The following is a 22,750-nucleotide window of genomic DNA, read 5'->3' as shown; positions in this document are numbered from 1 at the left end:
AACTAACACATTGTAAGTCAACTATACTCCAAAAAAAAAAAATACTAAAAAATTGCAAAAGCTTACTTAGTGATAGATTATAATCAAAATGGGAAGTTTCTGAAGGTTACTTTTTAAAATCTACTGAGTATTTTAAAGATACAAACATGGATACAGATTATTTGAATACTGTAAGTTTTTTAAAGATAGATAATTATTTTTTCAACCCTACAACCATAGACTATGTGCTATTTTGAAGATATGCCATGTTTACAGAATTGATCAGAAAACTAGACTATCAAAAAAAAAATCTAGGTCTTCCCTGGTGGCGCAGTGGTTGAGAGTCCACCTGCCGATGCAGGCGACACAGGTTCGTGCCCTGGTCCGGGAAGATCCCACGTGCTGCGGAGCCGCTAGGCCCTTGAGCCATGGCCCCTGAGCCTGCACGTCCAGAGCCTGTGCTCCGCAACGGGAGAGGCCACAACAGTGAGAGGCCCGGGTACCGAAAAAAAAAATCTAATTCAGTAAGCCTTGCAATTAGGAGCTAAATACAGAACAAATAATGCATAAAATAGAAATTTATAACACAGTAGTATTTTCTAAAATAACTACTGAGATAAAAATATTTTAAAATTAAAACAAACTATTTAGAAAATAGTGACAGTGGAAAGCTGTCAAAGTTAAGCTTATTAAATTGACTTCCTTAAAGTGCTCTAATTACTTTTCAATAAAGAATAAAATTAAAGAATTAGGCATTTAAACAATAAAGTTACAAAAACTCTATCCCCATGGGAAAAAATATAAAAAAGAAAAACAATGGGTACAATTAATAAATAAATGCAAAAGAAGAATAATAATAATTGTTCCAATCTGAGGAATGAATACAATGTTATTCATTATATTAAACCCTCTACTTTTGTACATTGGTGAACATTTCCACAAATTTAAAAAATATAAATAAACCCCAAAATTAGTCTTTTAAAAGGGAATATAGGTAAACCTAGATTCAGGAGGAGACATTAGGAAAGGAATACAAGTCCCATAATAGGAGAGCTTATTTTTCAAAGTGTAAGTGATACTTTATACTAATCACATTTGAAAATCATAAAGAAAGTCCATACTCTGAAAAAATATATATATTACATCAAGAAGACATAGATCGCCTGAATAGAATGAACCATCCCCAAAAGAAAAGTGAAAAAGTTGACAAAGAATTACCTAGCAAAGGAATGAGAGTCAGAGAGCATGGCAGGTATTTCAAAATTTTAAATAAAAGATAAACAAAATCCTATAAACTGTTCCAGAACATTAAAAAGAAAGAAAAGCTATCTATCCTATCATTAAATAAAGCTAGCATAATCCTAACATTATCTGAACAAGAACACACAAGAACAAAAGAACATAAGTACAAACCTATGCCACCTATTAACATATTATTATATTATGTAATAGTGTATGCCTTATATTAACATATTAACAAAATCAATAGCTTCTTTACACTGAGACTGAGTCAGGCTTGGTGCTGAGTACTTAACATACATTATGTCATTTAAGCCTCACAATAGCTCCCACAAGTAGGACCCACGTATTAGAATGTATTCCTGAAACATCACAAAAATAAGTCAAAACTCATATTTAAAAAAAAAAAAAAACTAAACCTAATCGGAAGGCAAATATTTCTGTTTACCCACTGAAATGTTTCACTGCATTTCGAAAGCACACATGAACACAACTTACAACTTATTTGAGCCAAAAAGCTTTGAAATTATGTATGTTTTGACTAATATCGAATTTGGGAGGACTGGCATAATTTCAAACTTCATGGGACTCTTCATTTCCGCATAGATATCCACTACCTTCCACTTTTCTTAAAATGTGTCTCTCTCAAGTCTCTTATTCTCCAGGCTTTGAAAGAGACCTAGGGAAAAATATGTGATATTGCAAAAAACACCACAGTAAGCTGAACAAAAATGGGCAACTGACAATCAGTGTTGGGAGACAAGGAACAACCGGCAAACAGGAGAGGGACGTATGCCCAATATTCCAGGGCCAAACGTGTGGACATAGAGGATACTGTTATTTATCGGTAGAAGCCAGAAATGTTAACTGTCATAGGAAATTTCCAAAATATTAAGCATTAGTTCAATTAAAAAAATAATTAAAACACTGACGGCCAAGGAAAACTCATTACCAATAAGCCACTGTGTGGCCTGTACTTCCCTAAGCTTTCCTGCAAGGAAAAACTTGTGTAAACCAAAAAATATCTACAGATGATAAAGATACCATCAAAATTCAGTTGCAAAAGAATAAAACTATTAACCAGTCATTCAAGTACATGGAGAAAGAAATCTACATATCAAAACATACCGAAGATTTTCTTAAAAAGCTAACAAAGCAAAATCATTTGTATGGTTTACATAGTAGAAGAAATTGTGGTAAATAACACATGATTTTAGGATGTGGAATTCTTTCTAAGACAATCTACAATGGAAAACAGAACTGAATATGTAAAAATCAAGTTTCTCTATTCAAAAACATTAGAAGCAAAACGAGAGTATTGAAAGACAGATAATAAAAACCTTAAATCCAATTAGAAAAATGGGCAAAGCAAGTCAAGGTACACTAGAAAAATGAATTTATTGATAAACTAAGGTATTTCTCACCCAACACCTGTAAATTTTTTAGGGGATCAAATTCAATTGATGCGATCATTTATAAGTTTCCTGGGACCTTCAGGTAGAGCTCAAATTCCTTAATCTTGCCTAACCTAACACGTGGCCCACTTCTGCCTACCTCTCCAGAATCATTTCACCATACTACAAATCACAAGCAGTTCCCTAAAGGAATCACATTCTCACCAACCCCGGCTTGCATTTTTCTCCCTACCTTGAGTGCTACTTTCCTTATCTCTATGACTCTTTGCCATCCTAATAAGCCTTAACTCAAAGGTCACTTTCTCAGGGAGGCTTTTGCTTCCTCTCATTCTTCTACACCTCTCTGCCCCTCTCAGAAAATAGTGTACACAGACCTCGATCATGCTGCCTCAAGATTATTTTCGATCTACTTTAGATAAAAACAAACTAAGACAAAACAAAAAACACCAAAAAAACAAAAGAAAACAAAAAAATAGCTTATTCAGGATGTTGTGACTCACCTGTTAACCAATCCCTCCATTCTGGGCAGTTGGGAGTAGGAAGAAATGAGGAGGGGATGGAGTGCTTTTAAAATAGCACCGAAAACATAAAACACTGTAACGCGATAAACTTAAAATATATGCAAGGTCCCAACACTGAAAACTATAAAACACTGCTGAGAGAAATCAAAGAAGATGAAAATAAACAGAGAGCTGACCATGTTTATGGATTGGAAGAATTCATATTGTTAAGATTTCAATTCTCCCCAAATTGATTTATAGATTCAACTCAATCCCAATCATAATCTCATCAAGCTTTTTTGGTAGAAATGGATAAGCTAATTCTAAAATGTATACAGAAATGCAAAGAAATGAGAATATCCAAAGCAATCTTGAAAAAGAACACAATTGGAAGACACACTACTTAAAGACTTTCTATAACACTTCAGTAAGGAAGGCAGTGTGGCCCTAGCATAAGGATCAACAAATAGATCAATGGAACATAAGGAAGAGTCTAGAAACAGACCCACACTTATATGATTTTGCTTTTGACAAAGATGTCAAAGCAATCCAACAAGAAAAGAAAGTATGATGCTGAGACAACCAGATATCAGAATTGAAAAAAATCCATGAAACTCAAACCCTAACTCAAACTATGCAAAAAATAATTCAAGATGGCTCATAGGCAAAAAAGCTAAATATATAAAGCTGATATAAGAATTTGCAGGAGAATATTTTTAAAACCTTTTTGTAGGCAAAGATTTCTTAAGAGAAGGCACAAAAAGCCATAATCATTAAAAAAAAAATTGTGTAGGCTATGAGGAGTTCCCACAGGTCAGATTGGGTGACTTGAACATAAAAATGAATAATGACTGTAATGCTGGAATTTATGTTGGAAAAATTAAGACGTTCCATGAGTCCATCGTAATATTGCAAAAAAGAGAGAGAGGGTAGAAATTCTCCTTTACAGGAAACAAATGTTAGATTAAGAAATTTTCAAAAAAATAATAAAATTAGATAAATCAACAGTTTGTAACCCCCAGTTGGAGGAAGTGATTCAGGCAAGGATCTTTACTGGATGCTTAAAATTATTAAAACATTGCTGGGGAATAGGATATTCATAGTCTCAAAGTGTTACCCCTCAGAATATTTAATAATTTCATTGGGAATAATATGACTTCATAGTAGAGAGATCTGGTAGTCTCCACCTGTACCAAGTAATCAAACAGCATTACCAATATGAGAACAAGCTGACATTATATGACTTTTAATGTGATACAGTCACAAGTATATAACAACAATTATGATGTTCCCTTGCCAAAAATGTTGAGCCCGAATTCAGCCATAAGGAAACAATCAAACAAACACAGTAGGTGGGACACTCTACAAGACAGCTATCCTGGAATCTTGAGCAAAGTCAACATGTTGAAAAACAAAACAAGAACAAAAGGTAGGAAAGCGGTGTGGATACTCTTCAAACTTAAAAAAGCATAATGAGCCACAACCATCAAATGCAACGCAGAAGTCTAGACTGAATCCTGAATTAAAACAAAAACAAAAAACCCAAAAGATAATGCTACAAAAGACAGCTGGAAAATTGATTATAGTTTAGTATTCTGATTATGCAGGAGAATTCCCTTATTCTTAGAAATTCTTAACCTCTGAATAGTTCAGAAATACATAAGGACATAAGGATGTTTTGGGATAGAGTTGCTCTATCAATCCATCCAGTATATATAAACATGTATATATGATATAAATATATTTAAACATAATAAGTATATAGTATACATATGTGTATGTTGTGTTTATATAAACATATGAATAAAGACAAATTTTCACTGCAACTTTACTGTAAGTATGAGTTACCTTTAAGAGCAGAATAAGTAACTGGAATCATCTTAGAAAACTTCATAAATCATTCTATAAAAGAGAATGCATGTGGATTTTGTACACATACCTCTGTGTAGTAATTCCTATGTACGTGACAATTTGAGACACACTGATAGACTCAAAGGAAAACCTATATAAGATTTCTGGGCATCCAAATCATTCTGCCTGTAATAAAACTATCAAATTTCTTGGACACAAATGGAGATTGGATGAACACTTCTAAAGTGCTTGTGACTGCAGACAGGAGTCATTCTGTCTGGATTTTAAGCCAATACCAAATACCTAATAATAGTCTTTTGCTGTTGTTGTGTCGTCACAAGGCTTAAATGAAATAACGGAGTGCGCACCATGCAACAGTTTGGGGTCTAAAGTTTGCTCCGGTCTTTAGTGAAAATGTGCACAAGACATAACTGAACTGTAAGCTTTTAAAGGCCAAATTTATTCTTCACTTGTTCCATATGTCAGTACTTATACTCTTCCCAGACACCTGGGGAAAGATGGATCCTTTACAAAGCATCATCCACCGAGGCTTGGGGGCACCATGTGTTGTTTTATTCATGCAGCTGACTTATTCCACTGGGACCTACATTTCAACTGCACTTCCTTCTTTCTCTTACTTTTCTTCAAGAATTTAGAACTCCAACTCCATAGTAATATCTCTATGTATTAATTCCATGGTTTTATTCTGAATACTTATGTTCCAGGTGTCATATTTTCTACTGTTGTTCATATTCATTTGGGAGGTAATGAAACGTTTTATTCCATCCTGGTAAGTCTGCTCACTCCTCGACACACATTAAGGCTCTCTAATCAAGCTCTATGTCATTTCTTGCAGTCGCATCTCATTTAACAATTTCTGTTAATATCAACAGATAAAAGTAATTGTGTGTGCATAAAGAGAATTTAACTTTTTGATAGCATGTTTCAAGACTCAAATTTATTTAGAAATTAGCATCAATGACTTGGAAGAATTAAAGCAGAAAACAAGTATGTGATGGTGTTTTTAAGTCACTCCCCTCACAGACACTAATTTATCTCCCAAGCCCAAACCTGTTCTTATGGCAACTTAATTTCTAAGTGACCTATGTCTATACCAATATTAGAAATATTAGTGAACTTTTATTTGACATATAACATAGAGATAAATATTAAGATTTAAAGAGAGCTGGGTAAATACATATTGATGTTTTCATAATTTATGAGGCAAATCTAAAATGTCTATTAAGAAACTGAACCTGGATGTAAACTATAAGATTTAAAAACTGCACTTGATAATTTTTGAAAATTCAAAGTTTGCCGAGAATATACCGCATCGACTTCATTTACTCCACAAATAGGCTTTGAACTACCAAAAACGTATCAGGTCCTCCTCTGAGCACTGGGGATGCGGCAATGAATAAAGCTGAAGGAATTTTCTCCCCTCACAGAGCTTACCTTCTAGAGTGCAGGGACACAGGATAAACAAAGGAGCCCTGTAACTGTAAACTGCTTGGTCAGGATGACCTCACTGAGGTCATTTACAGGTGAACAGAACAGAGGTGGAGCAAAGACTAGCAGGCGATAAGGGAGAGATGTCAGGAGGAAGAGCAGGGCAGGTGGAGAAAGAGGACAGGCACGGTCCTGAGCACGGGGTGGCGGGGCCAGGCAGGAGTTCAGCAGGGCGTTAGCTTCCAGCTTTGCAGCGGGAGGTGATAACAGAGAAGTCAACAACTTGGGGCAGCCTTGGGGCGCGTCAGAGGCCACAGTAAAGATTTTGAATGAGATGGGAAGACACTGGGAGCTTTGCAGTAGAAGAGAAGCCTGATGCAGCTTAAGCTTTAGGAGACGCTCTGGCTGACAGAAGCGGGGAGCCCCTTTAGGGGACTATGGCAGTAATTCAGGAGAGAGAGGACATACTGCCTTAGTAGATGAGGGTGGTGATAGGGGTTGGTTCCAGACACAGAGCCAAAAGCAGTAGGGGATGGGTTGGGCATGGGATACAGGACAAAGGGAGGACTAAAGGAGAGCTGCCAGATTTATAGCCTGTGGGAAGGGAGGGATGGACTCACTACTTACTGAAAGGGAGAAGCTAGAGGAGGGGCGACTCTGAGGGAGAACATCAGTTCACTTTGGACACATTGAGTAGAAGATGCTTATTAATATCTAAGTGGAAATAAAAGTAAGCAGTTGGATATGAGTCAGGAGTTCAGGGGAGAGGTCTGAGAGAGAAATAGAAAGGGAGTCAACAGCATTCAGATGGAAATTATGAACAGCCATGAGATACAACAGAAATCAGAATGTTCTCCTTTCTCTCCATGAAAGAAGAGGGAGGGGAAAACCAAAGAAAGTGTATCTATTTGTAGAACAGAAAATAATTATGAGGTGGGCCCTATTTAAATCCTCTAAGAGTTCTCATTTTCTTCAATAATAAGCATTGAACACCTACAGAATGTAAAACTCCAAGCAGATATTTTAAAGGATCCAAAAGGTAATGCGAGAGTTCCCCTGCTCTCAGAAAAACTTCCAAACAGTCAAGGAAGCAGATATATAAATACTACAAGGGAGCGACCGGAGAGAGGGGAAAGAAATCAAGTGTATACTCTTGACAATAACCATGCCAGTGGGATGTTGCTTGGTCCAGGGGAGGATGAGCCAGCTGGACAGAGGAAGGTCTTTTGACAAGGTATATTTGTTCTTCCAAAGATCATAGGTTGGCAAAATGAAAACAGGCCACACAGTGGTCAAAGTCATGTTGGGTGGTACATGTTGTTAGATCACCCTGCAGGGCTCAACAACTCGGTAGCCAGTTATGTCACCAGCACTGGTTGAGTCAGATGGCTGGAATGTTATAGCTACACCTCACCATTTTTCAAAAGTCTCTCTCAAGAGGGCCTCTGACAAACAAGAACACTACTTTATTTGTCTCTCATCTTTTTCAGAAGCTGCTATCAAGTGGCCCAGAATCACTGGAACAACAAAGTTACTATAGCTACCTTCCTCTAGCTTCTATTGTCTCTCTCCAACCTCTGATTCTCCTCCTAATAGATCTCTTCTGGTGCTCAAATTGACTTTGCAGCTTGTTCCCCTTTCTGAGCTTCAGCTTTAACTCCTACACTCAAATATTTTCACCATAGCTTACCTAGAAACTCCTTTGTCTTAATCTTCCCAATCATAGAAGCTACACATAACCTCATTTTCCTTCATGAGTCAGTCTTTTCCACAAGTCAAAAGACTGCTGATTTGTTTTTGGTTGCTGACTGCCTATCATTTTCCAGGACTTTTTCTTCTTCCCATAGAACTAAATCTATTTTTAGCTTTCCTAAAAATCACAGAAATACCGAATGGTTATTATGGAGTTACCACTATTTTTCCCAATTTTGACCTCATTATTACTGTCAACCAGTCAACCATCAGCTGACAGTAATTCAGAGGAATCGTGTTGCTCCTTAGTGCATATATTCTCATGAATATTTAAACCTTCCTCTTAGAGATGTGTTGCCAGCTTTGGCAATAATGGAATCAACAGTCATATTACTATCTCGACAGATGAAGGTCCCTCAGTTAAGGAACTTGAAATATATTCCAGTGCATACAAGGACACCTTTGCCACTTCTTCAGTACTTACTGCAAGCCATTTTCCAACAAACGCTTTCAGTTCTCAGGGTGGAACTGATGATCTTATTGATCTAGATCTGAAAATCAATAATATCCCAAGGCAGTGAGCTCACTGCTCTCCTAGGAACCACAGGAAGGTAGTTAAAGTTGTACACTTGTTTTAGTAACTGTCTTTCTTCATCTCAAAGACTAGAATTAAGAACGTGTGATGAACACATTCTTAGCAGGCCTCCCCAGACCTATCTTCTCTATGCAGAGAAAACAGAAGCTAAACTATAAGTAGCCAGCTGATGAGCAAACAGCAAAGCCAAGGTGGATATTTAGAGGCAAGATGCATTTCTTTTCGTTCAACAACACAAGACTCCTTCTCTGGCAGGATAAGGGCCCCTGCAAGTGTCGCTCTAGTCGTCAGAGCCATCCTCTACTCACTGCTCCTGTACTGGCTCTACAGCTGGTAGAAGTGGCACACTAATGGCATTGCTAGGGAAGATGTAACATCAACTGCCCCTGGAGTTACCTGAGGCCAACTTCCTATCTCACAAACTAGAGCAAGTCAATAAAAGGGAAGGCCATTTGCATGTCTGCGCGGGGGTATCGACCAACAGGCGGAAGTTACATATTTTATCTCCCATACTTTGAGACATGGATAAAACACAGTTCTTCAAAAAAAAAATCACTACTCTCTACCATAAGTCAAGGTTTGAGGTTCAAAGCTTGGTGCGTGTGACTTGTAAGGAAAGTCAACCTCAAATCTTGATACTGAGATTTAAACCAGTACCCTTTCCTCTTTCTTCATCAGACTTTTTAGGCAGTCACAAAGGAACACAGAGCCTTGAGAGATCAGCATCAGAGGACTTTATCAACCTAGCTTGTGCTTCAGGAAACAGGATCACAGAAACAAAGACCACTAATTATAAGATTCAATACAACTACAAGCTAATATATCCAGAAAATAGAGTATGAACTACAGCCTAATAATGAGAATGGGCTGGGAACACAGGTTACAGAATCAGAGGATATCACTAAAGTAAGAGCTGTTTAAGCTCACAAGGTTCTCAATAGAGGTTTGAAACTAGCATGTCTCCAAAAAAACTGCTCTCAAATAATTAATAAGAAATAAACAATTACAGGGCCTCCCTGGTGGCGCAGTGGTTGAGAGTCCGCCTGCCGATGCAGGGGATGCGGGTTCGTGCCCCGGTCTGGGAGGATCCCATATGCCGCGGAGCGGCTGGGCCCGTGAGCCATGGCCGCTGGGCCTGCGCGTCCGGAGCCTGTGCTCCGCAACGGGAGAGGCCACAACAGTGAGAGGCCCGCATACCGCAAAAAGAAAAAAAAAAAAAAAAAAAAAAGAAATAAACAATTACAAAATCAAAAAAGAAAATTTTAAGAATGACTTAAAAATACTGATGTTGATGTATAATATATATATACACTACCTATAAATACTTCACAAATGTTTAAGGTAAGAAAAATTAACCAATAATAATCAGTAAGATCTCATTTACACCTTGCATTAAAACAATGTGTTAGGGCTTCCCTGGTGGCGCAGTGGTTGAGAGTCCGCCTGCCGATGCAGGGGACACGGGTTCGTGCCCCTATCCCGGAGGATCCCACATGCCGCGCAGCGGCTGGGCCCGCGAGCCATGGCCGCGGAGCCTGTGTGTCTGGAGCCTGTGCTCCGCAACGGGAGAGGCCACAGCAGTGAGAGGCCCACGTACAGCAAAAAAAAAAACAAAAAAAAAAAAAACAAACAAACAAAAAAAACAATGTGTTAAATGTGATTCTGCTACTGGCTCTATCTTCCAAACGTTATATTCTTAACTGGTGACTGTGTCATTCCTCCTAATAGCTCTCAGCAGTCTTTTCCATGGTTTTTTCCAATCAGCGTTTATCCACATTACTCTGTAATTCAGTCTACTCTCTGCAAAACGTTCTCATGCTAGTTTTTCTAAAATGAAAGGCTGAATGAACCATTTCCTCCCTCTACTCAAAACTCCATTTCCCTCACACCCAGGGCTCTAGATGTACTAACTCATTGTTGATTCCTTTGTCCACGAGGTGGTTGCACCATCCGTGGCTTTGTCCTAATACTCCTTCTGCCTGGAGTGCCTTTCCCTCCAACTGCCAAACAATGAACAGCAACAGAAGCCTATTCATTGTTCAAGGAAGCTTAAGTATCACTTCCTCAATGAAATCTCTGATCTCACTGATATATTATCTTTCTTTACCAGCACTTCTAACCTTTCATATGTATTTCACATATTGTTTACATGTCTTATTCTCAGTACTATACCAAAAGCTCCTAGAAGACACTTCTGTGCCCTTAGCACCTAGGGAAATGCCTGGCCATGTTTCAGGCATTCAATTTGTTTGTTAAATTCATGAATTACAAATATCACTGTATAAAAGTATGGAGTCTAGGTGCTTGCTACCTAAAGTTAGACAAGTTTACACAGTTGTCTGGAGCTCTAATATATTATATTAAATAAACCAAGGATATTTCATCTCTGATTACTAGCACTGACAACGTAATTAATAAAGATGCTCCAACCTCCCCAAATTAATTTGGTCATCACTTTTTCCTACATATTTTGAATTCTATTTAGTGAAGTCCCTCTAACAACACACTATATAAACTGATACAAATATATGGAAAAAAGGGGAAGAGATCATTGTATTAGTGGGAACCTACCAGACTCCAGTGAATAAACTGAAACATATTAAGTATCTACCCTATGTAAAACACTATGCTAGATGCCATGGGGAAAAAGTGAGATGGGAAAGACTGTTCCCTATCCTCAAGTAAAATCCAGTTTTATAAAGGAGGTAAAATGGTTATACAAATAATTAGAAATAAAAGCCTAAGACAGCTATAAGTCTAAAGGACCAAACTTTAGGTTCTTGTGGCTAGAAAAGGCTTGATGAAAAAGCTGGCCTAAGAGAAAATGTATGGCTTCAGAAGAATTGAAAAGGTGACATATAGCAAGGAAGAGGCAGACTAGAGGAAATTAAAAACGGAGGAGGGGGCTTCCCTGGTGGCGCAGTGGTTGAGGGTCCGCCTGCTGATGCAGGGGACACGGGTTCGTGCCCTGGTCTGGGAAGATCCCACATGCCGCGGAGCAGCTGGGCCCGTGAACCATGGCCGCTGAGCCTGCGTGTCCGGAGACTGTCCGCAATGGGAGAGGCCACAACAGTGAGAGGCCCACATAACACACACACACACACACACACACACACACACACACAAAACAAACAAACAAACAAAAACTGAGGAGGACCAGGAACAAGTTCTGGAGACTGGGCCATCCACGGTGGGGGAGGGGCCCACGTGAGGGAGTCTTAGGAGGTACAGGGGACCGAAGGATGGGGCAGATCTGGAGGCCATGAAAAGTCAGCCTAAGAAAAGGAGTTTGCTTTTCACACCAGAGCAGGGGCATCATGGCACACAGGCTCAAGGAAAATGCTGCAAAGGCCAGCAGAATTCCATCCGCTACTAAAGCAGGCAGATAGCCTGGTCTTACCTAGAGAGTTAAACCATACTCAACTGCTTACTGGCTGTTAAAAAAAGTGAGGTATGGTTGTGGTTCAATTCTCCAGGATACAGCCATTGAATTCCAGAATTTATGTTTTCTCAGTGTCATGTAAGATATGGGTTTTAACACCTGGACAAGCAGAGGTCATATAAGCAACTGTTATGAGTGATGCTGCTGAAGGACATAAAAGTACAGAACTTGCGAACTGAGTCTGGGCAGCAGAGCATTAAAATTTCAAAGTGTGACGGATGGCCAGCCTATCCTTATAAGAAAGCAAGACAACCATTTCTAGCTAGAAGCTTCACCCACCCATCCTTATTTTCAGAGCCTTCCAAGAAGCGAAACTTTCGCTCTCCACAGAGAATCTACCTCCTTGCCCCTCATCAAATGAATATACAATTCTCTATAATGTTACACTGCTGCAAAGTCTCCACAAAAAAAGACCACAAACTAATGGCCCGGCACCAAATCTTGTCCATATGGAGGTGATACTCTTTGCCTGTCTAGCGGCTTGCACGATGTTTTGTAAACACTGAATTGCCAATGTTAAAAGGTAAGAATTTTTTCACACAAATAAAATCCAGATTTCTAGCTTCTCTTGAAAAACAGGCAATTCTGGCAAGGCTCCCCAGTTCACTCCAGCCACCTCACAGCCCTGCTTGATGCCACTGGCGTTTGTTTTGTCCCCTGGTTTACATGGGTCTTTGGATGCCAGACAGTTTGCGCCCAGCCTGTTGGAGGCGCTGGGCCAGGGTTCACAGAGCAGTGCCTGGTTTCACAACCAGTGTGATTGTTGACTAGTTGTGTAACCTCGGACAAGTTACTTAACCTCTCTATGCCTCAGCTTCTCCTTCCATAAAATGAGGACAATAATAGGACCCACCTTAGAGGGCTGTTGAGAGGAATAAATTAGTTTATATAAAGCAGTTGTTCTCAAGGTGTCTGGGCTATGGAGGGAAGGACTCTGCTCACTACCCCCTTCAGGAAAGCTGGCATTGTCTGGAGACATTTTCAGTTGTCACAGCTAGGGGAGGGGCCCCTGGTACCCAGGGGATAGAGCCCAGGGATGCTGCTAAACCCCTTATTACACACAGGACAGTTCCACCACAAAAAATTATCCAACCCAAAATGTCAACAGTGCTGAGGATGAGAAACCCTGACCCACGGCATTTAAAACAGCACCTGACATAGAGGAAGCCCTCTCTAAGTGTCAGTTGTTTTGTTGTTTGTTTTTGTTTTTTTGTGGTACGCGGGACTCTCACTGTTGCGGCCTCTCCCGTTGCGGAGCACAGGCTCCGGACGCGCAGGCCCAGCGGCCATGGCTCACGGGCCCAGCCGCTCCGCGGCATGTGGGATCTTCCCGGACCGGGGCACGAACCCGTGTCCCCTGCATCGGCAGGTGGACTCTCAACCACTGCGCCACCAGGGAAGCCCTAAGTGTTAGTTTTTATTAATAATAACAGAAGCAAGTCCTGGCTGGTGCTCCAACCTCAGCTGGAGAAAATTCTAATTTCTCAAGAGCTCCTTGTGTTCCCTTGGAAGAATTTAACATACGATACCAAAGGAAAATAAACTTGAAATTCTCTGGCTCTACACCATTAATTCAGCAAGTGATTGATTAATTAAAGAAAGAATTATGAGAATACATTTTCCTGAAACAAAAAGCAAACAAGAACATGCTCTAGTGAGCAACAATGCAGTGTCTGAAAAGTAAACTGTCCTGGAAAATATGGGACCTGGAAACCTGTGATTACCGCAACTTAGAAGGCACTAAACTGAGTTCCTCCAAACTCTAAGCTTAATACAAAGGATGCCCACCAGTCCCAAGATATTTTTTGGAAAACTGTGATGAGACGGGAAGTAGAAGAGAGAGGTTTTAAACTAAAGAGCCTGCCAAACCCAATACCAGCCAATGCTTGCCCAGGAAGATCCCACGGACTTAAATAGCTCAGTCCGGGATCCTTGGTGAGAGGTCCTGCTTTGACCGTGAGTCACAACAAGAGGTGTCTCCCAGATCCAGGGCAACTCACTAGCAAAGCAAGTGTAACAATCCGGAAAAGGCCTAAGCTGTACTGATACACTCTTAATAGGCTACCAGGAATTCTGCTGCAGAACATCGGAACGAGTGCCGGCCCGCACTAGCCCCTGCTGCCCTGAACCAGGAGTGCTGATCAGGCTCCTCTGCCTGGCACTACAGGAGCCCCTGGCTAGTCCTCTGGGCTTCAGTTTTCTCATCCTCACTATTAAAAACTGGGATTACTGTTATTTTTTTTTCCAAAGCCATAAACACAGAGAACACTGATTTTTATTTGCAACAATGTGTCTTCAATATTTACAGCCCAAAGAGGTGAGTTCCTCTCAAGGGACCCCTTGGTAACTGTAGCAGTCAGACCCTTAACTGAAACAGGAAAGAGGTTCTATTGAATCAAAGCCAAGCAAAGCATAACAATGCTTCCCGCAAAGAGGAGGTAATAAAAGCTCTACAAATCTAAAAGGGCTAAACTAAACTACAGGGCTCTATGATCTACAAAAAACTTTGCATGTCTAACATGAATTGTTAAGTCCCTTTTAAGCTCAAGTCAACATATATTTGAATACCTACATACAATATAGTGTATTACCAAAGATACCAAGGTTGGTAAACTGTCAGGAGAAAGACTACCGAAAATGCTGTGAAAGAGAAGGCTTCCATTAAAGAGATACAGGAAGTATCTCATTGAGGAAGGAGCACAGATGGAAACAGAGGCAGAGGTAGAACTTTGGCTGGGTTTGTCCATCTAGAAGGCATACCAGGCTGTAGGCAGAGCACAAGCAATGGCACTAAAGCTGGAAAGGCCAGGAGTCCCGTTTGGGGCACTGAGTTCATAGTGGAAGGACAGCGCTATAATTTGAGTCCAAATCATGACAGCCTAGACCTTCAGAAGGTGGAGGTCAGTTGCATGAACAATCTTAAAGGATAGAGATACTCAGTCAAAACAGCCCATAGATGACTTAAAGAGCAAAAGCTCTCTTTTGGCTAAATTTAAATATCTTCCAACGTTTAAGAAAGAAGGTGCTACTAATTCTAATAACATTATTCTGATGTGACTAATAGAAAAGACAATCTCCACTAAGTTATAGGAGAGTCAAAAAGCCACCAGAAAGTAAATTTAGCTATTTGTTAATTTACTATTTTTCATCAACCATATCCCAATTATAATTAATAAAATAAGCAAACCTTAGAAATTAAAAAAATGGGTATTTTTAAATTGTAGAAACAAAGTAACCCATTTTCCAACCATATAATTTAGAAACTGATTTTTACTCATTTTTTAAAAATGATAATACATTACACTAAGAAAGAGAAGTTGTATTCCTGAGCTGACCCAACAGCTTGCTCAATTACAGGAAGAAACTCTACTTGCTAAGAAGAAACTATGAGCCAGCAAACACTTGGCAATATTCCCATACTTGTAAGCAAATGGTTAAAGCTGGGAAAACAGTAAAGTTAAAACTCCCTTACAAAGATTTCTGAAGTTAAAACGTCATTTTGAAACCACTTTCTACTAAGAGAACCAAGATTCATCCAGAATATTTACACCTGCTCACTGCTGAAAAAGAGAAGTAAAATAAAACAAGGGATTATTTTAGCCCGAGAAGCAGCACTGTTTCATCTTTTAAAAATTGCCTTGTATGAGTTTATGGACAGTAAATTCATGATGTTGAAATATTATATTTTTGTGTATACAGAAACTCCTTGTGAAGGGACTTTCATGAAGTAAGTATAGCAGAAAAACAAACAAGCAAACAAGAACACTAGGCTGAGAATCAGCAGGGCGAGAATCTGGTGCCAATTCTGCCTTGAAAAGCACTGAATATCAATGGGCCTCCACAGTCTCACCTTTAAACTAAGAAGACTGAATCACAATCCCTAAAATGCTATTTCATAAAATATTAATTTCAAATAATAGAGGTTTGTAGTTGTTATGTACTCGGGAAGCGCTGAGGTGGAGTAGCATGGATTAGGCTTTGGGTGCAGGCTAACTGGTTTCAAACCTGGGCTCCCTCAGTACCAGCTGGGTGGCCTGAGGCAGAAGCTTCCTCTTCCACCAAGAAGGGATAACATTTACCTTTGCAGTAGAAAGTTAGAAGGATCAGAATGTATATAATGCACCTGGTACATTGTAGGCACTAAATAAAGGCAGACGTTAAGTCTCTGGTCAGTAATAAAAGTTTTAATGGAAAACAGTAATCCACTTGACAATGCAGTTTCCTAGAACTCCGCGTGGGGAAGTGCAGGGACTTAGTGTCTGCACATCAACACTGGAGAGGACTCGTGCTTGGGAGCAGGAAGGATAAAAGCAGGGAGTGGAAGATAAGCAGAGGCTCAGAGTCTTGCCAGAAATAAGAATGAACAGGAAAGAAACAGCTTGGGACACAGTGCTTGAAGGAAGAAGACATTTTTCCATTAAGAAAGAGGACCATCGGTAAAAAATATATACATATAATGATTTACTACAGTGATTTCATAACCAATATAAAGCAGAGAGCTCGTTAGCTTCTATGAATGTCACTTAAAAAAATGGAGAGCTTTGACTATATCTAAATCCTATTTCCTTTGTTGGGCTGCAATTCTTACCTGGGGTTCAGATGACCTCAGTCCTGCCTACCTCTTGAGTGTCATCTCCTCCCCGTGTCTCCCCATCTCCCTCTCCCCTAGGTTCACCTCACTCCAACCACACAGCTTCTCATCTATCCCTGGAACATGCCTAGCTCCTTTTTCCTTCAGCTCCTTTGCACTGTTATTTCCGCTTGGAAACTTCCAGCCATCTTCCCATGGCTGACTCATTCTAAACACTCAGGTCTCCTCCAAACTTCCTCAAGGAAATCTCCTCTGACCACCCATATCTAAATTTCCCTCCACATCCCAGTCACGCTCCAGCCCCTTCCCTTGTAATATTTTTTTCTAGCATTTATCATTATCTAAAATTGTTATTTTTGTTTATATATTTATAGTATCTCCACCAAAATGGAAGGTCTTGAGGGCAGGACCCTTATCTAAATGTTTCAGTATTCAATCCCCAACATCTAAAACAAAGCATGGCATAGATGAGGCACTCATCAGATAAATTTGTCCAAAGACTAAAGTCAAATGATAATAACCATTCTTCTGTGAACCTAAGTAAGGAAAAGTCCCCTGAAGCGGCTTTAATTTCATTTCTTTAATGCAGTTTTATGCAATAATGCAGTCTTAAAAGGTCAATGTCTGAGACGGCAAGATTTAAAGAGAATAAATTCTTCACAATACAAAATACTACATATGGATACATATATCCTATAGTACACATTTTCACTTTATGAGCATGAATTATGCCCCACCTTATTAGAACCCATAAATAAAGCAACGGTACCCTAAGTTGTTTTGTTTTGTAAGGGTGTATGGGTAGACAGTGTGTATATATATATGTGTGTGGGAATTATCTTTCAGAACCCTTCTCAACAAAGAATTCTGAGAAACAAACAACGAATTCCAGTATTAGTATTGAGAGGTTCGACCTGTTACTTTGTTACCTTGCTAAACTTATCCAAACTATTACTGAGTCAAGTGATGAATTCAGTGATTCCATCTGTGAAATAGAAGACAAATGACATGGTGAACAATTGGCACATGAAGAGAGTGATAAGAAAAGTTCCACAATGTTAACTCATGTTTGAACTAAGAGACAGAGAGAGAGAGAGAGAGAGAGAGAGAAAATCCCTTTCTAATCCTAAAACAAAAATAAGCATGCTACTGAGATTTCAAAATATGGCCAGATACCCATGAGTGGGCAAAGCAGTGAACTGAAACCAGAGCCAGAACATTCGTGACTTGAGCTTTAATTTTTCAATTTTGTTTCGAACACAGCTTTTCTTGATGAATAAAAGAGGTCAGTAACCGACCTTGTCTGTATAATCCACGCATCACCCCAGTCACCATTCTTGGTCATTCTGTAGGGCCCAAGGGGCCAGCACCAGTCTGGACCCCACCGAGGGCTCCTCGGGGTCCGCAGGGTTAAGGAATGGAGACCTCGCTACCTGCATCCATCCCCTGAATCCCAGCCCAAACCCTGGATGAAAATGGGCTCCGCAATCTGCAACTTCACTTTTGTACCCTTTATAAATACAGCCTGCCTAGCCCCTCCTCCTCCCCGGAGGACGGCAAAGGGCTCAACAAACACAACCGGACGCTCGGCTCTGGGCTCCGTTCGCGGGTCTCCAGTGAGTCCCGGGCAAATCATCTGATCCCGGGTGACTCAGTTTTCCAATCTGTCAAATAGGGTGACGAGAAACCCAGCCTACCTCATCGGGTGGTTCCGGGCCGGCCGCCCTAGGCTGGCCCGGCGACAGCGGCTCTGTGGCTGCGCTCGCTGCACTCTTCGCGGGCGGAGGGGCGGGGCTCGGCGGGGCTGGACCGGGAAACGAGCCCTGCAGACGTCGCGCAGCCCACCGCCCGCGGACAGCGGCCCCCGGCTCCTCGAGTACCCGGCCTGTGACGTCAGCACGCTGACGTCGACGCACAGAGGCCGCATCTAGCCCGAGGGACCAAAGACCAGGCTGAGGGCCTGAGTGCCCCCCGTAGCAGAGCAGCGATTGGTGGCTGATCTGTCAATCATCTACTGCCCAGTAAGCGTCGCGGGAAGGCGGGAGAGGGCGGGCCGGCCTGCCCTGAGGAGAAAGTGGGAATCTGGAGCTCCGGCTGGTTGGATTTGCCGCAAACCCGTACCACACCGTTTTGTGACACGTCGCTTCTCCCTCCTCAACCATTCTTCTTCCGCCTTCCTCCAGTCTCTCGGTGGGGATTTAGGCTCCAGCTCTGGAAAATAATCATGGGACTGGATTTCAGGGCCTCGGGGCTCTCCAGGAATGAAAAAGTAGGACATTTCAGTTTCTCTGTTCAAGAGTCACCTCAGCTTTGACTTCTCCTCAGACCCCTCCAGACTTAGGACACACCCTTTCTCTGCGCTCTATCGCATAACTAACACCTCAGTCTTAATATAGTAGTCACATTCAATTATATTTGTATCGGTTTTCGCACGAAATTGGCATCCTTTAGTCATTGTTTGACTTCACATTATATTTTAATGAACCGTTTTTCCAATAGATACTACAGTTACATCGTTCAAATACAGGAGGGAATAGGAGGTTTCAGAGTAAACGTTCTCCTTCCGCTTCCAGGTCCTCAGGCACTCGGTTCGCCTGTTGAAGTCAGTGCCTGAGTCAGGGTTGCTGATATTATTCATGTTAAGTTACACATAACCATAAATGTAAACATCACACATTAGGCTAATCCTTTTCAGGCAGGAATTACAAACCAGTCCCTATATGGTGACTCCTAGTTCCTCTGCATCTAAATATGTGTAGATGTAATTTTTTTCCCCAATCAACATTATACCCTCGAGATCTTTCCGTATCTCTATATAAATTTATCTCATTCTTTTAAAATACTACGTGGTAGTTCTCAGAACCAATAGATTTAATTTATGATTCCTTTACCCTCGGACATGTATCCATAGTTTGTTTCTTTTTTGGTTTTTTGTTAGAAGCGTTGCTACCTTCAGCGTGTTTGTGCCTTTTTGCACATATATCCAAGTGTTCTCTAGGTAGAGATACTAACGTGGGTGCGCTGGATAGAGTATGCACATTTTCAATCTCAGTAGTAGATTTCCCTCTATTTACTCCTCAAAGTAGCTGTTACAACTAACATTACTACCGTAAATAAATGAGCACCCCTTCCCTGCACCCTCGCCAAAATTGATGAAATACAATTTTTAAAATTTTCTGAATGGATGTGCGAAAAATTGATAAGAGATATCATATGTACAAAAGTGCGATAATCCCGAGCACGTATCTTGGTAACAAAGTAAACGAACGTGTGTTACCACCTCCTAGACCAAGATGTTAAATGTTTACCAGCAATATAGAAGCTCTCCTTGTGCTCCATCTTAGTCATTGCAACCCCTACAAAAATGGTCACTTCTGAATTTTATCACCAAAATTAGTTTTGCCTGCTTTCCAATGGTTATAAATGGCCACACATAGTATGTACTCTTGTGTGGCTCTTTTCACTCAATAATATGTTTGTAAGATTGATCCATAGTAAAGAATATAGTAGTAGTTTATTCATTTTCATACTTGTATATATCCCCAGATTTCTTTATCTATTCTAATATTGCTTAACATTGGGTTGTTTAAAGTTTGGGGTGACTCCAAATGATGAAATATGTAGTCATTGACTACAAATGATGCTGCTGCTATGAATATTCTTATACCTGTCTGTTGATGTGCATAGTTACACATTTGATTTTGATATATACCTAGGAGTAGTATTACTGTGCCACAGGATGTACATATATTCAGTATTAGTAGACACTGCCAAATAGTTTTTTGGTTTTGTCAATTTACAGTCCACTAGCAGTGAATGAAAATTCCAGTAGCTCCACACCTTTGCCAGCACTCGATATTCTCAGTTTTGTGTTCAACTTTTTTAGTTGTTTGTTTTCAACTTTATTGAGACAAACAATATACAAAAAGTTGCAAAGGGGCCTCCCTGGTGGCGCAGTGGTTGAGAGTCCGCCTGCCGATGCAGGGGATACGGGTTCGTGCCCCGGTCTGGGAGGATCCCATATGCCGCGGAGCGGCTGGGCCCGTGAGCCATGGCCGCTGGGCCTGCGCATCCGGAGCCTGTGCTCCGCAACGGGAGAGGCCACAACAGTGAGAGGCCCGTGTACCGCAAAAAAAAAAAAAAAAAAAAAAAAAAAAAAAAAAGTTGCAAAGATTTAATGGATACATTTTAGTGAATTTGGACACATGCATAGACCTGTGATACCATTACCACAAACAAGGTAATAAACATATCCATTGACAAAACTCTAATTCACAAAGATACATGTACCCCTATGTTCATAGCAGCACTATTTACAATAGCCAAGACATGGAAATGACCTAAGTGTCCATTGACAGATGAATGGATAAAGAAGATGTGGTATATATCTATAATGGAATACTACTCAGCCATAAAAAAGAATGAAATGATTCCATTTGCAGCAACATGGATGGACCTAGAGATTATCATACTAAGTGAAGTAAGTCAGAAAGAGAAAGACAAATAGCATATGATATCACTTATGTGTAGAATCTAAAATATGATACAAATGAACTTATCTATGAAACAGAAACAGACTCACAGACATAGAGAACAGACTTGTGGTTGCCAAGGTGGAGGGGAGAGGGGGAGGGATGGATTAGGAGTTTGGGATTAACAGATGCAAACTATTATATATAGAATGGATAAAAAATAAAGTCCTACTGTATAGCATAGGGAACTATATTCAATATCCTGTAATAAACCATAATGGGAAAGAATATTAAAAAGAATATATATATATGTGTGTGTATTTAAATACACACACACACACACACATATATATAACTGAATCACTTTGCTGTACACCAGAAACTAACACAACATTGTAAATCAACTATACTTCAGTAAAATAAATTTTTAAAAAAAGTGTCCATCACCACTAAAATACTTCTTGTGTCCCCTTGCTTTTTTCTTTGTGATAAGAACACATAGCGAGAGATCTGCTGTCCTAAGTTTTTAAGTAAACAACCTATGTTAACCATGGGTTCTATGTTGTACAGCAAATCTCTAGAGCTTATTGGTCTTGTATATAACTGTAACTTTATAACCATTGAAAAATTCCCCATTTTCTCCTCTCCCATCTTCTGACAACCACCATTCTGTTGTCTGCATCTATGAGTTTGTACTAAATACTTGATTTAAGTGGAATCATGCAGTATCTGTTATTCTGTGACTGACTTATTTCCAGGCCTAATGTTTTCCATGATGCTGCTGCATCTCCAGTTCCTCCCTCTGAACTTTGTGTGAGCCGCGGGCTAGGCTGGACTTTGGTGTCTGCCTTTCAGATGGTTGGCGCCATAAGAGGGCCACGTGTGTGCAGGTAAGAGGTGCTGCTACAACTGCAGGTCTCCCTCTCCCCATCCCCAAGTACAGCTCAACTCAGCCCTCACCTCACACTCCCCCAGGCCAGGTGCCTGAGCCCCAAAACTTCTCTGCCCGCTCCAGGTTTGGGCTTTGGGACACCACAGCTGCTGAAGCAGCCCATGAGAGGTTTTAGCCCTGAATTTTGTATTCCATAAATCTTTAGGCGTTATCTAGAAAAGACAGATGCTGTAAAGAGAAAGTGATGATTGAACCGAATGAAGCAATGTCAGAGTAAGAAGATGTCTCTGGTTGTGCACCTGATCTATATCACATGCCTTTTAAGCAATTAGAACTCAATGGTGCAATTATTTGTCACCCAATTGAATCTGAAAGGCAAGAAATACATGGAGTAGCACTTTAGCTTTTGCTTCAGTCAAAGCAGTTGTTACTTAGATAAAAGGACATTTAAAATGAAAAATGAATTTTGATAATAATGTAGAGGTATACATAATATTTACTTCTAGGTCCATCCATGATGTCCCAAAAGGTAGGATTTCCTTCTTTTTTAAGGCTGAATTACATTCTGTTGTATGCATATACTACATTTTCTTTAATCTGTTGATGGAAATTTGGATTGTTTCCCAATGTTGA

At 40.2% G+C, this 22,750-nt stretch overlaps 1 protein-coding gene and 1 long non-coding RNA gene across 4 annotated transcripts in view; one reads left to right on the top strand and one right to left on the bottom strand.

The window, feature by feature from the left end:
• STARD3NL (STARD3 N-terminal like) overlaps window positions 1-18,667 on the bottom strand; it is a 50,404-nt gene extending 31,737 nt beyond the window's left edge. For 2 of the 3 annotated variants that reach the window (XM_082633107.1, XM_082633106.1), the window contains exon 1: window positions 18,451-18,666. The gene's annotated coding sequence lies outside the window, so the exon portion shown is untranslated. Of the gene's footprint in view, window positions 1-18,450 lie in introns of all 3 variants that reach the window. The other variant, XM_082633108.1, reaches the window with a different exon arrangement.
• A 180-nt stretch (window positions 18,668-18,847) lies between these two features.
• The window catches only part of LOC309810831, an 80,585-nt gene continuing 76,682 nt past the window's right edge, over window positions 18,848-22,750 (top strand). Inside the window, exons 1-2 of the long non-coding RNA XR_014295060.1 lie at window positions 18,848-19,022; window positions 21,984-22,115. This is a non-coding gene — a long non-coding RNA (uncharacterized lncRNA). The remainder of the gene's footprint in view (window positions 19,023-21,983; window positions 22,116-22,750) is intronic.

Source organism: Mesoplodon mirus, assembly GCF_964341445.2.
Source record: "Mesoplodon mirus genome assembly, chromosome: 9".
NCBI lineage: Eukaryota > Metazoa > Chordata > Mammalia > Artiodactyla > Ziphiidae > Mesoplodon > Mesoplodon mirus.
This window is presented reverse-complemented; position numbering and strand designations above follow the sequence as displayed.